Here is a 24,929-nt window from a genome sequence, read left to right as displayed (position 1 = left end):
GCAAATTGCAGTCCAACAGGAAACTATGTCATCAAATTCAAGTTTCACAACCAAATATGAGTACAACTAAACGACAATGTCATCATGTTTTAGTCATCATACAATCACCAAACACAAATCAACATACATAAGAAGTGATGTTCTCACAGCAAAATACTAAACAACACGTTCATCAGGTTTCAGTTGTCATAAAAAACACAATTTACATAGCAGATAAAAAACGTCTTCTGACAGGCAAATACGACAAAAGCAATCTAATCATCATCCACAGCAGCAGCGTCAACATCTTTGCCATGTGTATCAGTCTGAATCGTAATTCCCATAGTGTCATCTTCTTCTTCATCCTCAATGTCCTCGAACGTTGGCTTCTTTTTGATCAACTCTTGTATGTCCACAGCACAACAGACAATCTTTTTGCCAGCGTCATTAACATGATAATTCTCAAAGATATTAGGAACATCTGTGGAATATTGTAGGTCAGCAGTAGTATAAGCATCATCTTGTTGTGCAACTTCATTAAATGAATTCCTTTGCTCAAACCATTGCAATACTCTCCGGTCATCGCTACGTGCAAATGTGTCTTCCAAGAAAAATATCTGTGTTGCTTGATTTGCCAAAATAAAAGGCTCGTTGGTCTGATACGCTGCCTTGACATTGATGGATTTGAAATAATCACCAGCTCTGGTTTGCGATCCTGGAAAACAGGTTATACCAACGACGGCACAACAGAACCACACACTGATGATCCTCGAAACTGGAGATATACTGCAACTAAACAATGTCTGTTATGCTAGCATACATTTCAGTTGTCTCTTTGCCGTACGTATCAGTGCTCATGATGGCACTGTTTTGTGTCTTCCTGCCTTCATCGTGTGCAAGGGTGTTGTGGCGCACATCTCCGACAACGCAAGGTTCATAATGTCTTACCCGAGTATCAGAACCCGTCGCTAGTGCGTAAAGGGCATCATCAACTGCATGCCCATTCTCCCGCATCTTCTTAACCTATGGTTAAAAAATAGACAAGCTGATCATCTTATGTACTCAATATATTAAAAAAACTGACAGTGCAATTCAAAAGCATGCATGGCTCTTGAACCATTTCGCAAATCCTGTCATAACCAGTTTGTCAATGTTTCTTGGATTTTGCGGTAGTAACTCCTTTTTGTAGATGCTGCACAACATAGTGGCCGCGTCAAACATCTAAATATATAATAATGTGCTGCAAGTTTAGTAGATTACGATGTATAAGCTACAGTAAGCACTTACTTGATATAAGGTAGTATCTTAGAATAGTTATTCAACAGATACCAAACCATTTTGTCCAAATCTTTAGGTTTTGTCCTCTTGTCGACTCTTCCCTGTGACTCAAACAGAATAATCGAAAACATTGAGCCCGGGATTGTCTTCACCCACCTCTTTGCTAAGCTGATCGGCTGTTTCAATGTATTTTGAGCAAAATGACAAAGCTTCTGTAGCAATGTAGGCATCTGCAATGAAACCCTCGGGTCTAGCTCTGTTCCTAACATAGCCCTTGAAAGTGCATAGCCACCTTTTAATAGGGTACATCCAGCCGTACTGTACTAGACCTCTAAGTAGTGCCTCATCAGGTAGATGAATAGTCAAATGCAGCATCACATCAAATAAGGCTGGACGATATATCTTCTCAAGGTCACATAGGATAGTTCGTATCTTGTCTCGGTGTCGTCTGAACGCGGAGCAGTCGCCTGCACCGGGAAGTAGCGTGGGCAACGGTCTCTCGACATATATGCCGCTTCAATGCCGGCGACAATGAGAAATTACGTACACTCTAGCCGAGCATGAATGCGGCACTGGCGCTCTGAAGCGGCGCTAACCGTTACAGGTGGGAAGCGATCGCGGACGAGGGGACGATTTGGGTGGGCCAAAGCGGTCAGACGTGGACTTGGGAGTGGTCCGGAGGCTTGCAAATCCCCACGTTTGTCTTTGGTTTCGTTTGTGAAAGAAAACACGCCTGAGTCACTCGATGGACCGATACAGGCCCATATTGAATGGCACAACAGGCCTTTTGAGGGCCGGCCTTGGAGATATCCTAAAACATCCTCTCTTGAGAAGCATTAGTCGGGCAGGCAGTAGAAAGGTGTCGACTTTACAGTCACCGCAAGTGCTCCTCCGCTTCTACTCTCTCCACAGATTCGTCGCTTGCACTAAGAGGAAGGGGCGGTGGGAGGCGCGGCGCGGCGCTACACATGGCCGGGGGGAAGGGGGGAAGAAAGGAGGAGCGTCGGTCAACGAATCCAGCAGCCGCGGAGGGACGAGGGCAACTATCAGTAGCAGCAGTCGGCCATCTGATAGCAGCCAGAGTAGTGGGGCGGGGGATGCGGTGCAGAAGAAAAAGGATTTGGCTTTTCAGGAGGCCTCGAGGCGGTCGATTGCTTGCAAGCAGACCAGCATTTCGGTATGCATCTACCAATCCATCCCCCCTGCCATCTTCGGCTTCCAAATATTCTTTCGTATCTCTAGATCTGGTGAAATGATAGGATATTTTCTACATCCGGCTAGGATATTTACTTGAAAAGTAGATCTGGGCGAATATCTACTTGCTTGTGCTGCGTCTAGCTTAAAAAGCAGGTTTTGATGAATTTGACCGGTCTGGTATTTAGGGACAGTCAATAAAGTAACTGAATTTATGAACTTGCAAGGGATTGCCAGTTGTTGCAACGCCAATATAATTGACTTTGAAAGTAAATTTTATCTTTGGTAAGACTTCAGGTGTCTGGTTACTACCAATACTAGCCATACCAATTTTGTGACTTGTCTGTGAGATTTGCCTTCCGCTTGCATATAGATGCCAAAATTTTGGTTCGCCAAAGCAAGTCCTCATGCTCCCATGTAATTTTCGCCAACGCCTGGGCATGCCGTTTGCGCTAAAGCACTCGCCAAATATTTGGCAGACCAGCTTGCCCGCTTCACATATGTGGGGCCTCATTCTGTACTGCAACACTGAAGCAATTAGTGAGGTAGATTAACTACATGAGTTCACGTTGACGGTTGACGGAAGCAATAAGCGGTGACATCTCATCCAGCAATAGTTTGAATAGATCATTAAGCGCGTGTCCAGTTTCCATGTATGAAGCCATGTAAGTGTAACTAGTCCTGTTTAGCCATGTCAATATAGTTGTTTCAGTCTCCGTATAATCAGCTGTGACTTTTCCTATAATCAACTATGTCTTCAGAGATAGGTAGAATTAGGTGCATGGTGACATCTGTGTTAAAGATCCACACTTTTTACAGGTCCATTCAGTTTCTTTTGCCACACTGTAGTTAATTAAGTTCTGTTTAACATTCTTTTTACAGGTCCATTCAGTTTCTTTTGCCACACTGTAGTTAATTAAGTTCTGTTTAACATTTGTTTCTGCTTTTGTTAACGCAACATGATAGCTGAATAGGAATCAAACTAAGCAAAAATTAATACATGTTGCCAAAAAAAATAGTAGGTGCAATTGCTATAATCCAAACAACAAGTAGTTGCCGAATTTTCAGCCATGCCCTTGTCTTAGTCATGCCAAAATTTTGGTGGGCTAGTTGGGGCTCAAACTAAACACATCCCTAGATCATTCACTTGTTGCTATTGAAATTGTATGGTGTTTTGCAATTTCATTGCTTAATTATTCAGACTATGCCAGCAGTGAATAGAATCTTTCAGCATACAGGTACTGCACACGGGACTTGTTTGAAAGGGTGAAATTTGGGTTCGAACGCTCAGTTATGTTTGTTTGAATTTGAACTAATTCCTAAAGAAATCTGTCTTGCCAAATATCACTTAATCAGTGTGTTGGACGACCACAAGCATTCTTCTCTCTCACTTGTTTTTTTTTCAATTTGACATGCTGCTAACTAATTGTGGTTGTGGATTTCAAAAGAGAAAGTTAATTTACAGCTGCTCGTTAGATGACCACTGCCTCTCACAGCTTTCTGACATCATTAGAATTATATATGTAAACTAATATACACAGCCTCTCACAGGTCTGTAAGTTAACTAAGAATTAACAGGAATACTACATATTCCTTGAACTTAACCACTATGAGCAACACATTCGTATATTTTAATATTTGCATAACTTAATGTGAGAACAAACATGCAAAATATCATTTGCCCCTTTTCATTGTCATGAAATGCAAGCTCCAATATTCTTCATGAAAGAGTTCTTTGTGCAATCTGTTACCTTTCGGTGCATAAGTAGAGTAGAAGCAGTATGCTTTGGTTTATGAATCATATGTGCAATCTGTTCACCTAATCTGTTCACCTTAAGTGCAAAAGCAGGAGTAGAAGCGGTGTGTTTGGGCATATGTGTTATACCTACCAGCAGATAACAGTGCAACACTTTAATTCATTATCTTGTGACTTGACAAGCAGTTTCGGAGTTGTCATATTAACTGTAGGTTCAGAATTTTGGATATATATAGAGGCAAATGCTAGATTGCAATATATTTATGACCTTGAGTTCTGTCCGCAAGTTGATAAAGCATAGCAAATGATTTTTAGAAACTAATGCTCGTTGCTTCCTCTTTGCTGCAGGATGTAAAGAGCGTAATATGGAGACTGAAGACTGACCAGGATGGCAATATTCAAAGCATTGACGAGCGTGGCGCCATTCAGAGTAACTATGATGGTTTGAAGGAAGTTCTGGATGCTAGACGCAAGCTCTTTAAGAAAGTGAGATCAATGAGCATTCAAGGAGTTCCAGTCACGCAGCCTTCCGAAAATGTAATATTCGCTGATTCTTTTTCTTCTTTTTCTTATCCTTTTCCTACATATGGCTAGGAGTTGAAATGATGTGCAAATGTGAATTGCAGGAAACATACAACATGGTCGAGATTGAGCTGGACGGCAAGGTTGTGCTGTGGCTTCTATTTCGCCAAAGTAACGGTTATCTGATCGCATTCTATGTTGTTCCAACCAAGGAAAATCCGGGTGGATGGTTTCACTTTAAGGATGTAAACCTTCCCTTTGATCTGAAAGGGAATAAGCTAAGTTGGGACAGTGGATACACGAAGCAAGTGGGGATAACTCTTGGTCAAGGGATAACTCTGAACTTACTGGAATGCCTCCTTGCTTTCACCCCCACCAATTGTCACTTGAAAATATTCACTCCAGAGAACAGCATTAGTATTGGAGATTGGATATATGATAGAGTTAGATTGCTGCAGACATTTATGATATTATTTGGGGAGTGTCAACGTTCAGGGGTGTTCTTGCAGTTTGCGGAGCAGAACTTTGAGAATGGGGATGCAGTCCCGCTTCATGAAGAGTTGAACGATCACTTACATGATTGGTCTAGCATGGGCAGATCATTCCTTGCTTTATATGTTGCCCTGCTGCACAAGTACTATGAGGTGCACGGATGGAATGACAAATTGATTAAAGCAGTGCAACAGATGAATGGTTCAGTCAATGCCTTGTCAGCAAAGGAAGGACATAATCGCATCAAAAACTACATTGTTTATGAGCAAAATGAGGATGGCAACCTAGTTCCCAACTACCCAGCCTCCATGACAAGGCTCGCGGGAACTGGTACTGATCAATTGCTTCACTTGATCAACTATGACTCAGACCATGTCATTGATGCACTCATGACAATGATGAAACATGGTGGTTCTCGCTCGTATCCCGAGGTCGATGTCAGGGAAGTTTGAGTGGGTTCTGCAGCAAGACTGGAGTGGTAGTACTATCTGTTCGCGTGGACAAGAGCAATGCGAATAGTGCTTTCTTGGAGATTGCGACTGGTGCCTTCAACATTTGTGGTGTCCCACTTGTACTCATTAATGAGCCACTGTGTTTGTGAGACTCACTGTGTGTGTGTGTGTGTGGTAGTAGACGAAGTGTGCTACTGCTAGCTGATCAAATTTATTTTACTACTTACATGTGTTAACAGACATTGAATGATGAGTGCCGACATCTTAAGAGCTTATCACTTGCATGGTTTTTTACTTTCTGCAACTTCTGTCACAGCAAATAAAAGTCCATTACTACAGCTACTTCCTACTCGGACTTTCGAGCACCAAAGCTAGATTTCTACCTATGCCGCTACGCTAGATTTCAGGGTGCACATTAAATATCCAAGTACTTAAACTAACTACGACCTAATTACCAAGTACTTAAACTAACTACAACCTAATTAACATAGATTTAGAGCTAAAAACAAGATAAACTTGCTTGTCCTTATCGGACGAGAGGTAGATCAAATACGCCTTCCCTGAGCCGGACTCATCGGCATCATGGATGCTCCACGATGGTACCTTCGAGTCATCGGCGCTAAAAGAGCAGCTCTTGTTCTTGCTGTCATGGGAGTGAATAGCAAATAACTACCACATTACGGGTCATCGTTCTAAAAAAACTACCGCTGTTTTAATCTTTTCAAAAAGCTACCACAAAATTGTTCTGCTGTTCCAAAAAACCCAAATGACCACCCGACTTAGAATTAATCCCGTTTATGACAGGTCAGGCCCGCTACTAAACAGACCGTTTGTTGACTGTTTGTTTACCGTTAACTTACAACTGGGTCCCACATGTAAGTGCTCTCTCTCCCTTATCTCTCTTCTCCCCTCTCTCCCTCCCTTATCACTCGAAATCCCGAGCGCCATGGCCGACGGAGCCACGGCCGCCGCCGCCGCCTGGTCCGGCCACCACCACGCCATGGGGAGCGTCTCCGGGCCGGCCACCACCACGGCCGCCGCCGCGAGGGCCGACCACCACCACGTCATGGACGCGCCGCTGCCTGCTTAGGTCTGCCCCGCCGCTGGCCACGAGCAGCCGCCCCGCCGCTGGCCGCGAGCTCGAGCACGGGCGGGGAGCAGCCAGGGAACTCGGGCGGTTCCAGCCCGCCGCGGCTGCTGCTTCCCGCCGGCCACGGCCAGAGCTGGACGGCCCTGACGAGCTCGCCGGTGTGGTACTGGCCGGCTCCGGCGACGAGCTCCCCGGGAGGACGGGATTGCTTTTTAAAAAAAAAATCAAGGACCTGATTGCTTTTATATTTTGTTTCAGGGACCTATTTGCTAAAAAAATACTTAGACCCCACCTGTCATAACCTGTCAATGGTCAAACTAACGGTCAAATCAAACAATCAACCTGACAAGTGGACCCGACCTGTCATAATAACGTTTAAAGTTAACCAAAGTAGTCATCAGTGCGACATGGTAGTTTTTTGTAACAGCAGAACAATTTTGTGGTAGCTTTTTGAAAAGATTAAAAAAGCGGTAGTTTTTTTGAACGATGACCCGTAATGTGGTAGTTTTTTGCTATTGACTCCTGTCATGGTGATTCTCGACTATCTCACGCTCGTCGCTGATGGACCTTTCCAACACGACGTGCGCGATGAGCCCGACATCCCACCCGGTGCTCCTCCTTGGGTAGAGCCCACTCATACTCCCTCTCCGCCTCCTCCCACGAGGGGATGCATACCTCGTCGGTACCATCGGCCTCCTCCTGATCTTCCTTCCCCGACACATCCTCTTCCTCTGAATCTCCCATTGCCGCCATGATCCTCGCGCTATTTGTCGTCGTCGGAGCTCCACAAGTCGACCGACACAACATCCGCCCCGGGCACACCACTCGCCACCACCAGCGGCCTCCTCTGCATCTTCCTTCGCTGGCGCATCCTCTTCCTCCGAATCTTCCATTGCCGCCGCGATCCTTGCGCTTTTTGTCGTCGTCGGAGCTTAACAAGTAGACCGACACGTCCGCCGCGGGCACACCACTTGCCACCACCGTGCATCTAGTCCACCAACGCCACCCCTATGACTGGCCAATCGCCACCACCCACCACCATCGTGCCCTGGTGCGCCCCACCGTCCACCCTATGCATCTCACCGCCACCGCCATGTGCTGATATCACCATCGCATGCCACCCAGGTGACTCTAGCACCGCCTACCGCCACTGTGCCCCTGGCACCCCACCGCCCAACCATGCGCACTTTGGCACCTACACCATTGTCATCACCACCACATAGCGCCAACCGCCACCCACGTGTCTCCGGCATCGCCTGTCTCCACTGTTCCCATGGTGCGCCTCGCCGTCGTCACCATTGTCGCACGCCACCATCACCACATGTGACATGCCTCGCCCTGTTCACCTCTAGCCAATGGAGACAAAACAAGACTCAAGCGCAAGAGGGGGAGGGGGGTGAACTAGGATTTCAGTCCTGGAGCCGCCATAGGATGGGTTGCGCGGGAGAATGGGAAAAAGGACTTGGCAAGTTTTCTTCGGCTTCTCTCGGTCTCACTACGACATCAATGTTGATGCAGATGGGATGATTTTCTTTTCATGGAAATGCATGTCCTGATGAAATGAATTTTAGATAATCGAAAATACCCATGTTTATAGCCGATGCACTTCAGACTAACCGGTGTCAATGAGCCCCAAGTAAATGCACGAGACTTGAAAAGAAGCGTACCAGTTATATGTGACGCTATAAAGAGATCGCTTCCAGACTTGTTGGATGTCAAACGAAACAAAATATGCAGAACAGAGGAAACTTGGTGGCTGACCCAGAACCTGCACAGGTGACCAAAGAAGGAAATGCTGAGAACATAATCCTAGGCAACTCTGCAACTGTAGAATAGATAAGATGTGCTGTGCAACACGTACAGCTCGCTGTAAAAGGAACGTACCATCTATACGTGACGATATATAGGAGAGTAATTCAACAGAGTTACGGGATGTCAGAGTAAGCAAAATATCCCGAGCAGATGATGCTTGGTAGCTGGCCTAGAACCTGCAAGAGTGACCAAACAACGAAATGATGAGAAGCCTAGAATGAGTTAAAATGTGAGGCATGTGTGCCCGGGCTAAGTTCTAAAATATCCCGAAGATTGGGTGCACTGTAAGACATACGCAACTCGTTAATCACAAGAGATTGTGGACCATGTGTAACTTTCGCTGGCTGAATCTCCTATATACAGATACAAATGAATTCACCCACAGAGCTCCATGGTGTTAACATGATTCTTCCTTTTCAGAATAAATTCTACTATTTCTCCTAATTTGTGCCGAAGTGTCCAAGATACTCCGACTTGCTTTTTCTTCCTCTTTGCCCTCTACTTTGACATATTTCATGTGTTTACCATATTCAAGTATTGGAACAATAAATGTATGTATTCTTATCATTAATCTCAAAAGACATCACACTTCAACTCCAAGCATAATGATACTGCCTAATACCCCCTCCCGTCCAGCTTGTTAGACCCATCTCAAAATATCTGAATTTTTAGTTTGTAAGCCCCCATGCCTTGGGTTTACGCAATCATTGATTAGAGCCGCATTGGTATTTGTCAAATTTTGGTTCTTAATTTAGAACCAACAAATGCAGGAAAAGAGCCATGACGAAGCATACTGCATTAATACGTGGTCCAGCACTTGATTAGGTCTTTCTTGGTTACAGTGATTTTTTAGATGGACCTAGTAAACTAAAACGGCGAGAGTACAGTATATAGTAGAATTACAATCTAAATTGTAATTTACCCTTATAAATTCCTTATAATTATTTGTAACAAAATTTAATTGAAGGTGGCTTACAATATTTTAGTAAATAAAAATTTAATAGCAATTTCAAAAATCAAGTCGAGGTATAGCAGGAGCTGGGGTGATTGCTCGAGAACATGATGGGTCTTATCCAGGCGATGTATGTTAAATATAATGCAATCTCTGAACCGCTCATCATTGGGACACTGGCATGCCATGAAGGAGTGATTATGGCTATGGAGAAAGACTTTCAGTACATTGTGCTCTAGACGGATTGTCAAGTCTTGTACTCTATGTGGATGAAAGGTGAGGATCGCTCTGCATGCGGTCAGGTTTTCAAAAAGATGAGGGGATATCTCTCAAACTTCCAGGGTTTTACTTTTTGTTTTGCTAGAAGGAGTGCCAATTGTATGCACGTGTGTGCACCAAGACAACACTTATGCTGGATATTGATTCAAGTATTGATGATGTAATCCCATGCAATGAGATGTTAACCTGCCTATGAATTAATGAAGTGCCTTGATGGCGGTTTTAAAAAGATAGTGTCGTCAAGGGCAGGAGGAGGCAGTGGCGTATTCCCAGAGAGTTGAAGCCCGACTTGTGGAGGGATGCCAAATGTGTCGCTAGATTATTGCTTAAAGAGAGTGAAGTCTTGTTATTATTTAGATTTTGTGATGTGGCTTCAATTAGTTGACGTATGGGTTTGACAAGTGGCAAAGTCATAGGGACAGGGAGATTTTGATAAATGGGAAGAAAGACATAATATTTTAGAGCTAGTGGGCAAAAAAAGGAAGCAATTTTTAGATATGGTAGTATTTTTAACAGGTTGTTTCCTAAAAATAACAAGTTTGTCAGAACCACACGACCTCAGCCATCCATCAATATATAATCCAATCCCTTAGGAATTAAGTTGATTGCCGAGAGTCGCTCAGTTGGCAACCAAGGGCTAGTCCTCGCTCTTTTTTCTTAAAAAATGGGCCTCTGCAAATCTATACTGATAGCGTAATTATTCCTCTAATCACTTTAATTTATCTCCCTCTCTCTCCCCTTCCTCCGCCGTATGGTCAGTTCCCATCCTCCCCTTTGAGGGCTGGCGCAACCAGCTCCATCTTCATTCCTTTCATCCCTTCCTGTCTCGTTCGTTCTGTCGACCTATCGCCGTGAAGTAACTGGTGGCGGTGCTTCTGTTTGCGTCCAATTAAACATGGCAATGCCTCGTGTCAGATAATTTTTGCGTAGTCATGTGGAGGAGGGAAGGGCGTCAATATTATGAATTTGATAATCTTCACACAATGAACAGCTCACTGTAACAACTTTTTTTTCCTTTTCCTTTTCATTTCCTATGCCAATTGAAATGTAATTCGTGTGATATGGGCTCCCAAATGAATGTGTTTTCTTTCAAGTTCTTGCTATGTTATTGTTGCCTAAATAAGTCAGGGGATTAGAATGGTTTGTTTCTTTGTTTCTTCAAGGCTTTCACAGATCAATTTGCAGAAGATCCATCACTCCAGAAACGATGATCGACATGTAAATCCTGAATCGGTCTACAAATACGGAAAGAACGGGCAGTCAGACATCAGGAATTCTCACTAGAGAGCCTGAGATGTTAGGAGGAAGGTGGTTTCATACTTCCCGTTCCATTCCCAAATGAATTGTAGTCGCATACGTTCGATGGACCGCTAACGAAACGTCCTTTCAGTATGGAAAAACATTCAGAACCAATCCAACGTCAGAAGAACAGGAATAAAAAGACAGTAGAGACTGAACTGAAAAATAATTCCCGACTCTCGCCTGACAAAACCATGAGGAAATCACCTTCATAATGCATACGCAATTCGTTCTAATTAGGTGAAAAAAGGAGCAGAAAATTTGCAACTTGGTGGTAAGGTTGAAACTTCATCAGGAGTGCAAGACTTTACCTGGCATAGGAAGAAGTTGACCATCTGCTCAGATCGAACCGTGTTTGGTTTAACATCTGGACAAAGAGGAAGGATCAGACACGGTGTATACGGCCGGCCGGCTGCGAGGAGATCCTGCAGGGCATGCATGAGCAAATCAAATTTGAGAATAGGGACCAAACTTGGAGGCGACTCTACCCTTGTTGAATAAATTTGATTTGAAGGAACGAGGGGATTGAGATCTGATTAATCCCATACCACAGAAACAAGGATCGAAATCAGGAGTTAAAAGCTGAATTCGTATCGGGCGGCCGGCCGGCAGTTGATCCAAACCATGGAACAGGAAATCCAATTACGAAGAAAGGTTTGGTCGCCGCCTTCATCATCGACATAGAGCGCGCGCGCGGCTGCCCGAGCTTCGATGGGCCTTGAAACCACGCCAGCAAAGATCTGGTTTGGGAGAAAGGAAGAGCTAGGGAAGATGTGATGGATCGGAGGGGGAAGAAGATAATAGCCGCACGGGATGCACGAGGAAAGATAACTCTTTTTTTTTAGGAAAGAAAACTTATCAACCTCGTACTACCGTACTAGTAGATGGGAATTGGCCCGTGCGCTCCAACGGAAGAAAAATAAATCATAATCTAATTGCCATGATCATATTTTGCCGCGTCACCGAGATACACTATCATTCTCAATTTCGTGAAATCTTGAACATTTTTTAAAACTCATGAACATATTTGAAATTGCGAACTACAAATTCATGAACACTTTTACAAAGTTTTGAACATTTTTTGAATTCATGAACATTTTATACTATTTGCAAGCATTTTCTAAAAATTGTGAACATCCTCTTAACAATTTTCTTGAATCGGTGCATTTTTAGAATGGACGAACATTGTTTTAGAAACTGGTGGAACAATTTTTGAAATTCAAGAACATTTTATTGATTTAATGAACACTTTTTTTGTTTGAATGAACATTTTTTGCAATGCATGATCATTTTATGAATGAATAAACTATTTTGTAAGTCACTCATAGTTTTTGAATTTTTAGGATCTTTTTCTATTCATGAATATTTTTTAATTGGAAAATTTTTGTTTAATTTCATTATATTTTTTTAATACACAAACTTTTTGAAAAATCATGTACATTTTTATTTCGCGAACATTTTTTAAATTTCGAACTTTTTTAATAAGAGACAAAATTATAAAATTGGGAACATTTTTGAATCCACAAACATTTTATGATTTATTAAACATTTTATTTCAAAGTTCTTATTTTTTTATTTTTGGAACTTTTTTAGCTCCCAAATTTTCTAAAGTAGAAATAATTAAACAGGAAAATAAAATAAAATAAAAAACTAAATTAAAAAAAAAGCCACCCGGACGCCGACCCAAACGGGCGTCTTCTCCCAGCATGCAATACATGAAGTCCCTACTGCCTGAGCCGGCCCAGACGGAAAATTCTCGTGTGTGAAACATTTTTTATCACTTACTTACAAGTGGCATGCTGGGTAATATTTTGCAACTTTGGGTGCAATTTCCATGACATGCTGCAAGAAGCAATAGACCTTTATTATTATGTATATAAATTATTATTATTATTATTATTATTATTATTATTATTATTATTATTATTGTTTTACTATTATTATTATTGCCGCGTATAAACTCCCTTGGTACATGCGGAACCGTTTCCCTCTATATTCGGCGAACCAAAAATAATGAAAGGTACTTGAGTTTTTGTTTTCAACTTTAATTGCCAGCGGTGCTCGTTCTTTTCTTCAAAATCAAAAGAGATACAAGAATACTTATACTGCTCACAACTTCCTCTTGTCTCATCTTTTTAAGAAAACTTTTGATATATTTATCATTGCCACGACAGTAAATAAACACATAAACAATGAAAATTACACCCATATCCATAGACCATTTAGCGAAGACTATAAGCACTGGAGTGAGTCGAAGGTGCACCTTCGTCATCACCTCTTCCTCACCGAATCTAGGTCAAACTTATTGTAGTAGATATTCTGGAAATCGTCGTGCTAAGACTCCACAGGATCAGCACACCAGAACAGCAGCCGTCGTCGATGAAAAGAAGTATAAAAAAAAGATCCAACATGTAGACAAACAAACGAAGACGAATAAAGATTGGATCCAAACGGATCCACTGAAGACCACCAATGACCGAATCTCGCGAGATCCACCGGACATACACCTCCACGCCCTCCGACAACGCTAGACGCATCACTGGAACGGGAGGCGGGCGGGGAGAATTTTATTCCATCTTCAGGGAGCCGTCACTATCTCGTCTTCCTAAGTAGCACGCAAACCCTAAACAAACTCATAAAGCACCAAAAACAAAGGAAGATCCCACTTGCCGGTGAGGGGCTAGGGTCCAATACGCCTCCATGGCCCTAGGGCCACCCGAGACGAGGCGTGTCGGCGGCGGCGCCCATGTGAGGTAGAGGAACCCTAAGTTCTTTCTTGGGAGAGGAGGTGGAGGTGGCAGCTGTGTAGAGGATTTTGGTCTTCTCTCCTTTCCTTCCCTAACCCTCGGCTAGGGCAAACTTTTTTCTGCAGACTTCACCGGCGAGCCCGTGGATTTCCCTCCCCTCTACCTGCTACTTTGGCGCCCGGTGGCAGGGAGGGGAATCTCGGTGCATCTGCTTTGGTTGGTAGTTTAGGTTAAGTTTGTTTCCCTCCTCGCACATGTCGCGCTCGGCGGATGCCGGTGTTTCTTCTTCGAGTCTGCCTTTCGGGCTTCAACCCTCCCTTGAGTTCGCCTGTTTGGACGTAGTCGACGGAGCTCCAGTGTAGATTCCTACCATCTCTTTGGGATGGTGAGGTTAGTTTTCTTGTCGTGTGGCGAGATTAGGTGCTTCAGATCTATGTAAGAGTTCAACAAAGACGGCAACGATTGCGGCTACAGGGAACTATTCTTTAGGGGCACGTTCACAAAGACTTCCATGCTTTCATCAACAAGGTCAAACCGGGCTGAAAGAGGAGCGGCGACTCGGTAGTGGTTGTTCCGTGCTCTCGGAATCTCAGACGTAATTTTTTTTTTATTATGTTTAAGATGCTTTCTATTTCTGATGAGCTCTGTATAATAGGTTTGATTCTTCTGGTAGTATACTTTTAAAAGTGAAGAATTAGGCTAGACTAGAGTGGCAAGGTCCGGGACAAATGATCGACCCAATCGGAAATAAATAAAATAAAATAAAATAATACTCCAACGTGCACCTAGTACACGGTTGTATCGCAGGGTCGTTGGTGGTACTAAAATGGAAAGAGGTAACTAGTACAACTCCAGTAGTGTGCCCCTGAAATAGGCCTGCCTTGAGCATGGACAGCTAGCTTAGGCCTAGGCCTAGGCGGCGGGGGTGCACGCCGCCCGTTCTTTCCAAATTGGAAAAGGGGAAAATGCAAGAACGCGGTGACTCATGCGTGGGGCCCACCCACTTGGTCGGCGTCTAGATCTGGGAGGCCACAGCGCGGCCGGTGCCATCTCCCTTTCTCCCACACCGGGTGCTCTGCTCTGTCGTCACAGAAACAGTCTAAACCCAACTCAGAGTGGCATCTACTATATATTAGTGGTTTCTAATCACTACTGGTAGTTGAAAAAAGTTTCTTGGGAGTTCTTGGCTGGGCGGTCGCTTACTAATCACTCGGTTCTACTAGCCAAATACTCCTCCTGTGCTCAGTTCATCAGTTGGCCTGGCCGGTCCCGGCGCCACCATCCTAACTAGTAGCAGGATTCTTCAAGCCCCTCGCAAGCTATTCATCACGCTAGCTAGCTAGCTAGCCGATGATGGGTAGGCTTCCGATAGCGGCAAGCAAGCTAGCACTCAACAAAGTTACAGAGAATTACTGGCAGCCGCGGTGACTGACTCCAACTTACGCACTTATATTAGCAGATCTATATATCCATCCATGGACGTCTGAAATGAAAAATGAAATTTCATACTGGAGCGACTGGAGTTTTCCATGGACTCACCGGCCGGCCATCAACGAGCGGGGGATCTGGAGCCGAGAGGAAGCAGCAGCAGCAGCAAGGCCAAGCCCTCCCGTCCTGCGCCGCGCGCCCGGCCGGAAGTAGATCGATCCGCGCAAGGGGAACAGGACAGAGAAGCTGAAATACTGGGGCGTGGAGTAGCTCGAAGCAGGAAGGCTTCGGTGGAGTGCGAGGCATGGTTGGCTAGCTAGGTCACCAGATCCAGAGCCACGGCGGGGCGGAGCAGGAAGAAGATAAAATACTGTAGGTATGAGGGGCGAAGAGTGAGAGAGAGAGGGGGGCCCATCAGATTGATTTGACGACGTGCGTACGCATTTTGTTTTCTTTTTCTATTGATTTTGTTTTTGTTTTGATGAGGGTGCCTCGTGGGCGTGGGCCCAGGCAGGCAGTGAGCGGGGAGGGAGTGAGGACAAAGGCTCGTGGAGAGTCAGAGATTCTCTCTACGAGCATGTATAATAGAGCTTAGTCAGCGGGCTATAAGAAATAAACTAGTATATTTCTGCTTAGTTGGAAGAAAGAGAAGAGGAAAGAAAAGGTAAGCGGGCTCTTCGTGAAGAGCCAGCTCTAGCACGTGCTCCTAGGCACTTTATGAGAATGAAAGGTGGGCCACATAATAAAAAAGTAGTACACTTTTTTAATCTATTATTATACATGTTAGCTATAAGATGGGTTGTAGATGACATGGCACTGGCTTATAGCCGGCTATACTATTAACCATGCTCTACGGCGCCATGGATATTTTTTACACGGAAAACTAGGCACCTCGCACGCGGCACCTCCAGCTGCTACTCTACTACTTTCGGTCTACTGCAAGACGTTTTTTTACCGAAGCGAAGGAAGTTTGCCTTTGCCTCAGCACAATCTAATCCTAGCACGCCTGCGTCATGTTGTTGCGGCTCGTGCGTGTGTGCGCGCGACGCGCGCTGCAGCCTGCCCCAAAGGCCTCCGCACCCCCTGGACGGCGGGAGATGTGGCCTCGTCTATCCTGCTTACATAGTATGACCTATCCCTATATGTTTTGCCCCAAGTGCTACAAATATACAACACTCCACCCGGCTACCGAAAATAATGACGCCGCGCGTCAGTAGTGGAGCCGGAACCGAGACCCCGAGCCAACTTTGAAGCTACAATAGCTACAATGTATACCTATATATGAACGAAGGAATCGCTAGTAGAAAAAGGGCTTTTTGTTCCTGTTCGTAAGGTCCTTTAGTCTCGATTCTAGAACCAGGACAAAAAGGTTGTTAGTAATGCCCTTGGCCTTTAGTCCCGGTTCTTACACGAACCGGGACCAATGGGCCTCCACGTGGCCGCTGCGCCCAGCCCAAGCACGGGGGCTTTTGGTCCCAGACACCAACCGGAACCCACAGGCATCCACACGTCAGCAGCTGGCTGGAGCTGAGGTTTTTTTTAAAGGGCTGGTTTACGGGTTTTGGGGATTAATTTAGGTTGTTATTAGCTAGGTAATAGAGAGAAGTGTCCTTTCTTATATATCTCCATGATTGGTTTACCAACGCTACTGCTATGCCTAACATTAACATGGCTTAGATTGAAGTGAAGGCAACATGTGATGCATGTGAAAGTAATACTAATCCTAACTTGATCAAATTTGGATTGTACTACTTTCGACATGCACCACATGCATGTTGCCTTCACTTCAATCCAATCCATGTTCATTTCACCCGCTCGCATCATGCATCATCATATATAATAACAAGTCCTACCAATTAATCATCATCATACAACTTCTACTCGTTATTAATAACAAGTCATACGATCATCATCCTCATATAGTCATTGAACCAACCCTACTTAATTGTTATTAGCACATGATCATCATTATGAGGTATAAATACCCTCTTTAAGGTAAAATAGCATAAAACAATATAGACCCTGACTCTCCATTATGAAGAATGGAGATCATCCTATCTCCAATTCTTGCGCTTCGCTTCTTTTTGCTTCCAAGAACCTCCTTACGACTATCCATACATTTTTTTCGATTCTTTGATTGTCATGTCTCCAGTTCTTTTAGAAATTCGGTATGGACAGTTGAGATTCGTAGGACGACCTGGTTGTATGTTCAAAACATCAAGGCGACCGTGCGTATACATCAGATGAGGCACACAATCATTCGGGATTATTTGTTGAAAAACATAGTAATAACTTCGTAGTTAGCAATGATGTACTAGTTTTAGAAGTATGCAAAAGATGCACGGATATCGTAATAGTAAAAACTCTTACCAGGGTATCTCCATGGTAGTTACCGTAGTTCAACACGTGCACTAGTGGCACGTATTGACCATAATGTTGAGGAGTTCGATTGTATATATTGTAATTCTCAAGATCATTACAAAATGCAATCAGATGATTTTTCTCCTTACAAGTTAATTCGGAGCCATCGGTGTAGTGGGTTTTGTCTACCATCTTCCGCATATTCTTTGAAGAATGAAAATAAGCTATCAATGGAAATAAGCTGTCAACTATTTTGAAATAAATAATATAAATTACTTAATAACTATGCTTGAGAAGCTCACATAGGGGAAGTATTGGAAGCGTATCAACAAGGACCCAAATGTCCATATTGTCTTGCTCGATTTCAGGATCACCAAGATCCATGGTGACAAGCATACCCTCATCAAAATCATACATCTTGCAAACTGCTTCCCAATTTTTGCAACTAAAATGGGTTACACTCTCAGAATTGTACAATTTTACTTCAAAATCCTCACCATGATGGGTACTTAGGTGAATTTTCTTTGTTTCCATACTTTCATGGTCTTCAAAACCCATACTCTCCAAGACATAGCGTCTTGCATAGTATGGGATAAGCTAGTCGAATTGGAAAAGATGAAAAATACACGCTAAAATAGTTGAAGTCGTGCTTAATTACGAAAAAAAAACTATTGTCGTCGTTGCGTACCGTTTCAACATCGAAGGTCTCCTCGAGCTTAATGCTGAAGCGCCGATCTTCGTCCAGCTCAAGGAACCTGTCGCACATACCTCGGTCGTCGTGGCACCAGTCGCACTCCCTCGGGCGGTTTTCGTCGTCCGAGTACGGCATTTCCTATGTTCATAATTAAAATATTAAACTTATACAATTAAATATATGTACTAAAAAACTCTTAGCTCTCATGTGCTGTACATATTCGACCGTCGGTGATGGTAGCTTCTCCTTTTATTCCCGAGTGCATTACACCAAATTGTCTAGCACACGGGAATGAAGGAGAAGCTACCCCCACGGAAACAGTCGGGATTCTTCGTCCTCTCATATATATATATATGGTTGGAGACTCTCCCTCACTGATTCCTCTATGACATTTGCGACCGTCGGTGATGGTAGCTCCTCCTTTCGTTCCCGAGTGCATTACACATTGTGTCTAGCACACGGGAACGAAGTTGAAGCTACCCCCACGATAACAGTCGGGGTTCTTTGTCCTCTCATATAGGTGGAGACTCGACAGACTTAAAGTCAACCCGAGGAATCATATTATAGGACTCATATTAACATGGAGATTTGGCTGGTCTCACCTCGAGGTCGGAGGGGGGTCGATGACGGGGACGACGACGCGGATGAAGGAGGGGGCTCCTAGATTTCTGCATAGTGCTCTCCAATTTTAGCATTCAAAGTAGGAGTACTTTTCCAATTTGAGCATTCAATAAGCAAAACCAAATCATAAAATAAAATAGTAGCCAAATTAGCATGCATTCAATTATAAGCAAAAGTACATCATCTCTTGTGTCCGTACATCGTCGAATATTATCACTAGTAATACTCCTCGAATACTATCATACATAGCATCGCTAATACAGCTAGAACCGTAGCGCCCGACGGGTATCGTCGCGGGCGGTGGACACCCAAAGAGAAGGAACCATCACAGGATCATAACTCCAGTGAGATCCCTGAAGAACCTGCCAGGTATTGTCGAACCTACCCTCCAACGCAACCATGTAGCGACGGACGTGCTCGTCCTCCTCGCTGACACGATGACGTACCATATGAATAGGGCACCGTCTAAATCCGTTGAGACGACACCGTATGAATTATGGTTTGGGAAGAAACCTAAGCTGTCGTTTCTAAAAGTTTGGGGATGCGATGCTTATGTCAAGAAACTTCAACCTGAAAAGCTCGAACCCAAGTCGGAAAAATGCGTCTTCATAGGATACCCTAAGGAAACCATTGGGTATACCTTCTACTTAAGATCCGAGGGCAAGATCTTTGTTGCCAAGAACGGGTCCTTTCTGGAGAAAGAGTTTCTCTCGAAAGAATTAAGTGGGAGGAAGGTGGAACTTGATGAAGTACTACCTCTTGAACCGGTGAGTAGCGCAGCTCAGGAAAATGTTCTTGTGGTGCCAGCACCAACTGAAGAGGAAGTTAATGATGATGATCAAGGTACTTCGGATCAAGTTACTACTGAACTTCGTAGGTCCACACGGACACGTTCCACACCAGAGTGGTATGGCAACCCTGTCTTGGAAATCATGTTGTTAGACAACGGTGAACCTTCGAACTATGAAGAAGCGATGGCAGGCCCAGATTCCAACAAATGGCTTGAAGCCATGTAATCCGAGATAGGATCCATGTATGAAAACGAAGTATGGACTTTGACAGACTTGCCTGATGATCGACGAGCGATAGAAAACAAATGGATCTTTAAGAAGAAGACGGACGTGGATGGTAATGTTACCATCTATAAAGCTCGACTTGTCGCTAAGGGTTATCGACAAGTTCAAGGGGTTGACTACGATGAGACATTCTCTCCCATAGCGAAGCTAAAGTCCGTCCGAATCATGTTAGCAATTGCCGCATACTATGATTATGAGATATGGCAAATGGACGTCAAAAACGGCATTCCTTAACGGCCATCTTAAGGAAGAACTGTATATGATGCAGCCGGAAGGTTTTGTCGACCTTGAGAATGCTAACAAGGTATGCAAGCTCCAGTGATCCATTTATGGACTGGTGCAAGCATCTCGGAGTTCGAACATTCGCTTTGATGAGATTATCAAAGCGTTTGGGTTTATGCAGACTTATGGAGAAGCATGCGTTTACAAGAAAGTGAGTGGGAGCTCTGTAGCATTTCTCATATTATATGTAGATGACATACTTTTGATGGGAAATGATATAGAACTTTTGGACAGCATTAAGGCCTACTTGAATAAGTGTTTTTCAATGAAGGACCTTGGAGAAGCTGCTTACATATTAGGCATCAAGATCTATAGGGATAGATCGAGACGCCTGATAGGTCTTTCACAAAGCACATACCTTGATAAGATATTGAAGAATTTTAATATGGATCAGTCCAAGAAAGGGTTCTTGCCTGTATTGCAAGGTGTGAGATTGAGCTCGGCTCAATGCCCGACCACGGCAAAAGATAAAGAAGAGATGAGTGTCATCCTCTATGCCTCAGCCATAGGGTCTATTATGTATGCCATGTTGTGTACCAGACCTGATGTAAACCTTACCGTAAGTTTCGTAGGAAGGCACCAAAGTAATCCCAGCAAGGAACACTGGACAGCGGTCAAGAACATCCTGAAGTACCTGAAAAGGACTAAGGATATGTTTCTCATTTATGGAGGTGACGAAGAGCTCGTCGTAAAGGGTTACGTCGACGCTAGCTTTGACACAGATCTGGATGACTCTAAGTCACAGACCAGATACGTGTATATTTTGAATGGTGGGGCAGTAAGCTGGTGCAGTTGCAAGCAAAGCATCGTGGCGGGATCTACATGTGAAGCAGAGTACATGGCAGCCTCGGAGGCAGCGCATGAAGCAATCTGGGCGAAAGAGTTCATCACCGACCTAGGAGTCATACCCAATGTGTTGGGGCCGATCGCACTCTTCTGTGACAACACTGGAGCTATTGCACTTGCCAAGGAGCCCAGGTTTCACAAGAAGACCAGGCACATCAAGCGTCACTTCAACTCCATACGTGAAAATGTTCAAGATGGAGACATAGATATTTGTAAAGTACATACGGATCTAAATGTAGCAGATCTGTTGACTAAACCTCTCCCTAGAGCAAAACATGATCAACACCAGAAAGCTATGGGTGTTCGATTCATCACAATGTAACTAGAATATTGACTCTAGTGCAAGTGGGAGACTGTTGGAAATATGCCCTAGAGGCAATAATAAAATGGTTATTATTATATTTCTTTGTTCGTGATAATTGTCTATTATTCATGCTATAACGGTGTTATCCGGAAATCGTAATACACGTGTGAATACATAGACCACAACATGTCCCTAGTAAGCCTCTAGTTGACTAGCTCGTTGATCAACAGATAGTCATGGTTTCCTGACTATGGGCATTGGATGTCATTGATAACGGGATCACATCATTAGGAGAATGATGTGATGGACAAGACCCAATCCAAAGCATAGCTCAAAGATCGTGTAGTTCGTTTAGCTAGAGCTTTTCCAAATGTCAAGTATCATCTCCATAGACCATGAGATTGTGCAACTCCCGGATACCGTAGGAGTGCTTTGGGTGTGCCAAACGTCACAACGTAACTGGGTGACTATAAAGGTGCACTACGGGTATCTCCGAAAGTTTCTGTTGGGTTGGCACGAATCGAGACTTGGATTTGTCACTCCGTATGACGGAGAGGTATCTCTGGGCCCACTTGGTAATGCATCATCATAATGAGCTCAATGTGACCAAGTGTCTGGTCACGGGATCATGCATTACGGTACGAGTAAAGTGACTTGCCGGTAACGAGATTAAACGAGGTATTGGGATACCGACGATCGAGTCTCGGGCAAGTAACGTACCGATTGACAAAGGGAATTGTATACGGGGTTGATTGAATCCTCGACATCGTGGTTCATCTGATGAGATCATCGAGGAGTATGTGGGAGCCAACATGGGTATCCAGATCCCGCTGTTGGTTATTGACCGGAGAGGCGTCTCGGTCATGTTTGCATGTCTCCCGAACCCGTAGGGTCTACACACTTAAGGTTTGGTGACGCTAGGGTTGTAGAGATATAAGTATGCAATAATCCGAAAGTTGTTCGGAGTCCCGGATGAGATCCCGGACGTCACGAGGAGTTCCGGAATGGTCCGGAGGTGAAGAATTATATATAGGAAGTGCAGTTTCGGCCATCGGGAAAGTTTTGGGGGTCACCGTTATTGTACCGGGACCACCGGGATAGGAGGGCCCCGTGGGCTGAAGTGGCGAGGGGAACCAGCCCCTGGTGGGCTGGTGCGCCCCCCCCCCTTGGGCCCCCCTGTGCCTAGGGTTGGAAACCCTAGGGTGGGGGCGCCTCCACTTGCCTTGGGGGCAAGCCACCCCCTTGGCCGCCGCCCCCCTTGGAGATGGCATCTCCTAGGGCCGGCGCCCCCCTAGGGGCCTATATAAACAGGGGGGAGGGAGGACAGCTGCACCCATGCTCTTGGCGCCTCCCTCTCCCATGGCTACACCTCTCCCTCTCGTAGAAGCTCAGCGAAGCCCTGCCGAGATCACTGTTGCATCCACCACCACGCCGTCGTGTTGTTGGATCTCCGTCAACCTCTCCTTCCCCCTTGCTGGATCAAGAAGGAGGAGACGTCTTCCTCAACCGTACGGGTGTTGAACGCGGAGGTGTTGTCCGTTCAGCACTAGGATCATCGGTGATTTGGATCACGACGAGTACGACTCCCTCAACCCCGTTCTCTTGAACGCTTCCGCTCGCGATCTACAAGGGTATGTAGATGCACTCCTTTCTCTCGTTGCTAGATGAATGAAGGAAATATGCCCTAGAGGCAATAATAAAGTTATTATTTATTTCCTCATATCATGATAAATATTTATTATTCATGCTAGAATTGTATTAATCGGAAACATGATACATGTGTGAATACATAGACAAACATATAGTCACTAGTATGCCTCTACTTGACTAGCTCATTAATCAAAGATGGTTATGTTTCCTAACCATAGACATGTGTTGTCATTTGATTAATGGGATCACATCATTAGAAGAATGATGTGATTGACATGACCCATTCCGTTAGCCTAGCACTTGATCGTTTAGTATGTTGCTATTGCTTTCTTCATGACTTATACATGTTCCTGTAACTATGAGATTATGCAACTCCCGTTTACCAGAGGAACACTTTGGGTGCTACCAAATGTCACAACGTAACTGGGTGATTATAAAGGAGTACTACAGGTGTCTCCAAAGGTACATGTTGGGTTGGCGTATTTCGAGATTAGGTTTTGTCACTCCGATTGTCGGAGAGGTATCTCTGGGCCCTCTCGGTAATGCACATCACTATAAGCTTTGCAAGCAATGTAGCTAATGAGTTAGTTACGGAATGATGCATTACATAACGAGTAAAGAGACTTGCCAGTAACGAGATTGAACTAGGTATTGGATACCGACGATCGAATCCCGGGCAAGTAACATACCGATGACAAAGGGAACAACGTATGTTGTTATGCGGTTTGACCGATAAAGATCTTCGCAGAATATGTAGGAGCCAATATGAGCATCCAGGTTCCGCTATTGGTTATTGACCGAGAATAGTTCTAGGTCATGTCTACATAGTTCTCGAACCCGTAGGGTCCGCACGCTTAACGTTACGATGACAGTTTTATTATGAGTTTATAAGTTTTGATGTACCGAAGGTTGTTCGGAGTCCCGGATGTGATCACGGACATGACTAGGAGTCTCGAAATGGTCGAGACATAAAGATTGATATATTCGAAGCCTATATTTGGATATCGGAATGGTTCCGGGTAAAATCAGGATTTTACCGGAACACCAGGGGGTTACCGGAACCCTCCCGGGGGTTAATGGGCCTTAGTGGGCCATGAGGGAGAAGAGGAGGGCCGGCCAGGGCAGGCCGCGCCCCCTCCCCCCTAGTCCGAATAGTACAAGGAAGGGGGGGCGGTGCTCCCCTTTCCTCGTTCCCCTCCCCCTTTCCTTCTCTACCAAGGCAAGAGGGGGGAGTCCTACTCCCGGTGGGAGTAGGACTCCTCCAGGCGCACCCCTAGGGGACGGCCGCACCTCCCCCCTCCCTCCTTTATATACAGGGGCAAGGGGGCACCCTAGAACACACAAGTTGATCTTCAAGATCGTTCCTTAGCCGTGTGCGGTGCCCCCCTCCACCACATTCCACCTCGGTCATATCGTCGCGGAGTTTAGGCGAAGCCCTGCGCCGGTAGAACATCATCATCATCACCAGCCGTCGTGCTGACGGAACTCATCCCCGACACTTTGCTGGATTGGAGTCCGGGGATCGTCATCGAGCTGAACGTGTGCTGAACTCGGAGGTGCCGTACGTTCGGTACTTGGATCGGTCGGATTGTGAAGACGTACGACTACATCAACCGCGTTGTCATAATGCTTCCGCTTATGGTCTACGAGGGTACGTGGACAATACTCTCCCCTCTTGTTGCTATGCATCACCATGATCTTGCGTGTGCGTAGGAATTTTTTTGAAATTACTACGTTCCCCAACAGTGGCATCCGAGCCAGGTTTTATGCGTAGATGTCATATACACAAGTAGAACACAAGTGAGTTGTGGGCGA

At 44.7% G+C, this 24,929-nt stretch overlaps 1 long non-coding RNA gene across 1 annotated transcript; it reads right to left on the bottom strand.

Moving 5' to 3' along the window:
• Positions 1 to 36: 36 nt before the first annotated feature.
• On the bottom strand, positions 37 to 1,174 carry LOC123043475 (uncharacterized). Its single transcript, XR_006419216.1, has 2 exons — positions 1,097 to 1,174; positions 37 to 1,002 (listed from the first exon to the last, which is right to left on the bottom strand). It is a non-coding gene; the product is annotated as an uncharacterized lncRNA (long non-coding RNA).
• Between the last annotated feature and the right edge of the window lie 23,755 nt (positions 1,175 to 24,929).

This window comes from Triticum aestivum, chromosome 2B (assembly GCF_018294505.1).
Source record: "Triticum aestivum cultivar Chinese Spring chromosome 2B, IWGSC CS RefSeq v2.1, whole genome shotgun sequence".
Taxonomy (NCBI): Eukaryota; Viridiplantae; Streptophyta; class Magnoliopsida; order Poales; family Poaceae; genus Triticum; species Triticum aestivum.
The sequence above is the reverse complement of the archived record's forward strand: the minus strand, read 5'-3'. Positions and strand labels throughout refer to the sequence as shown.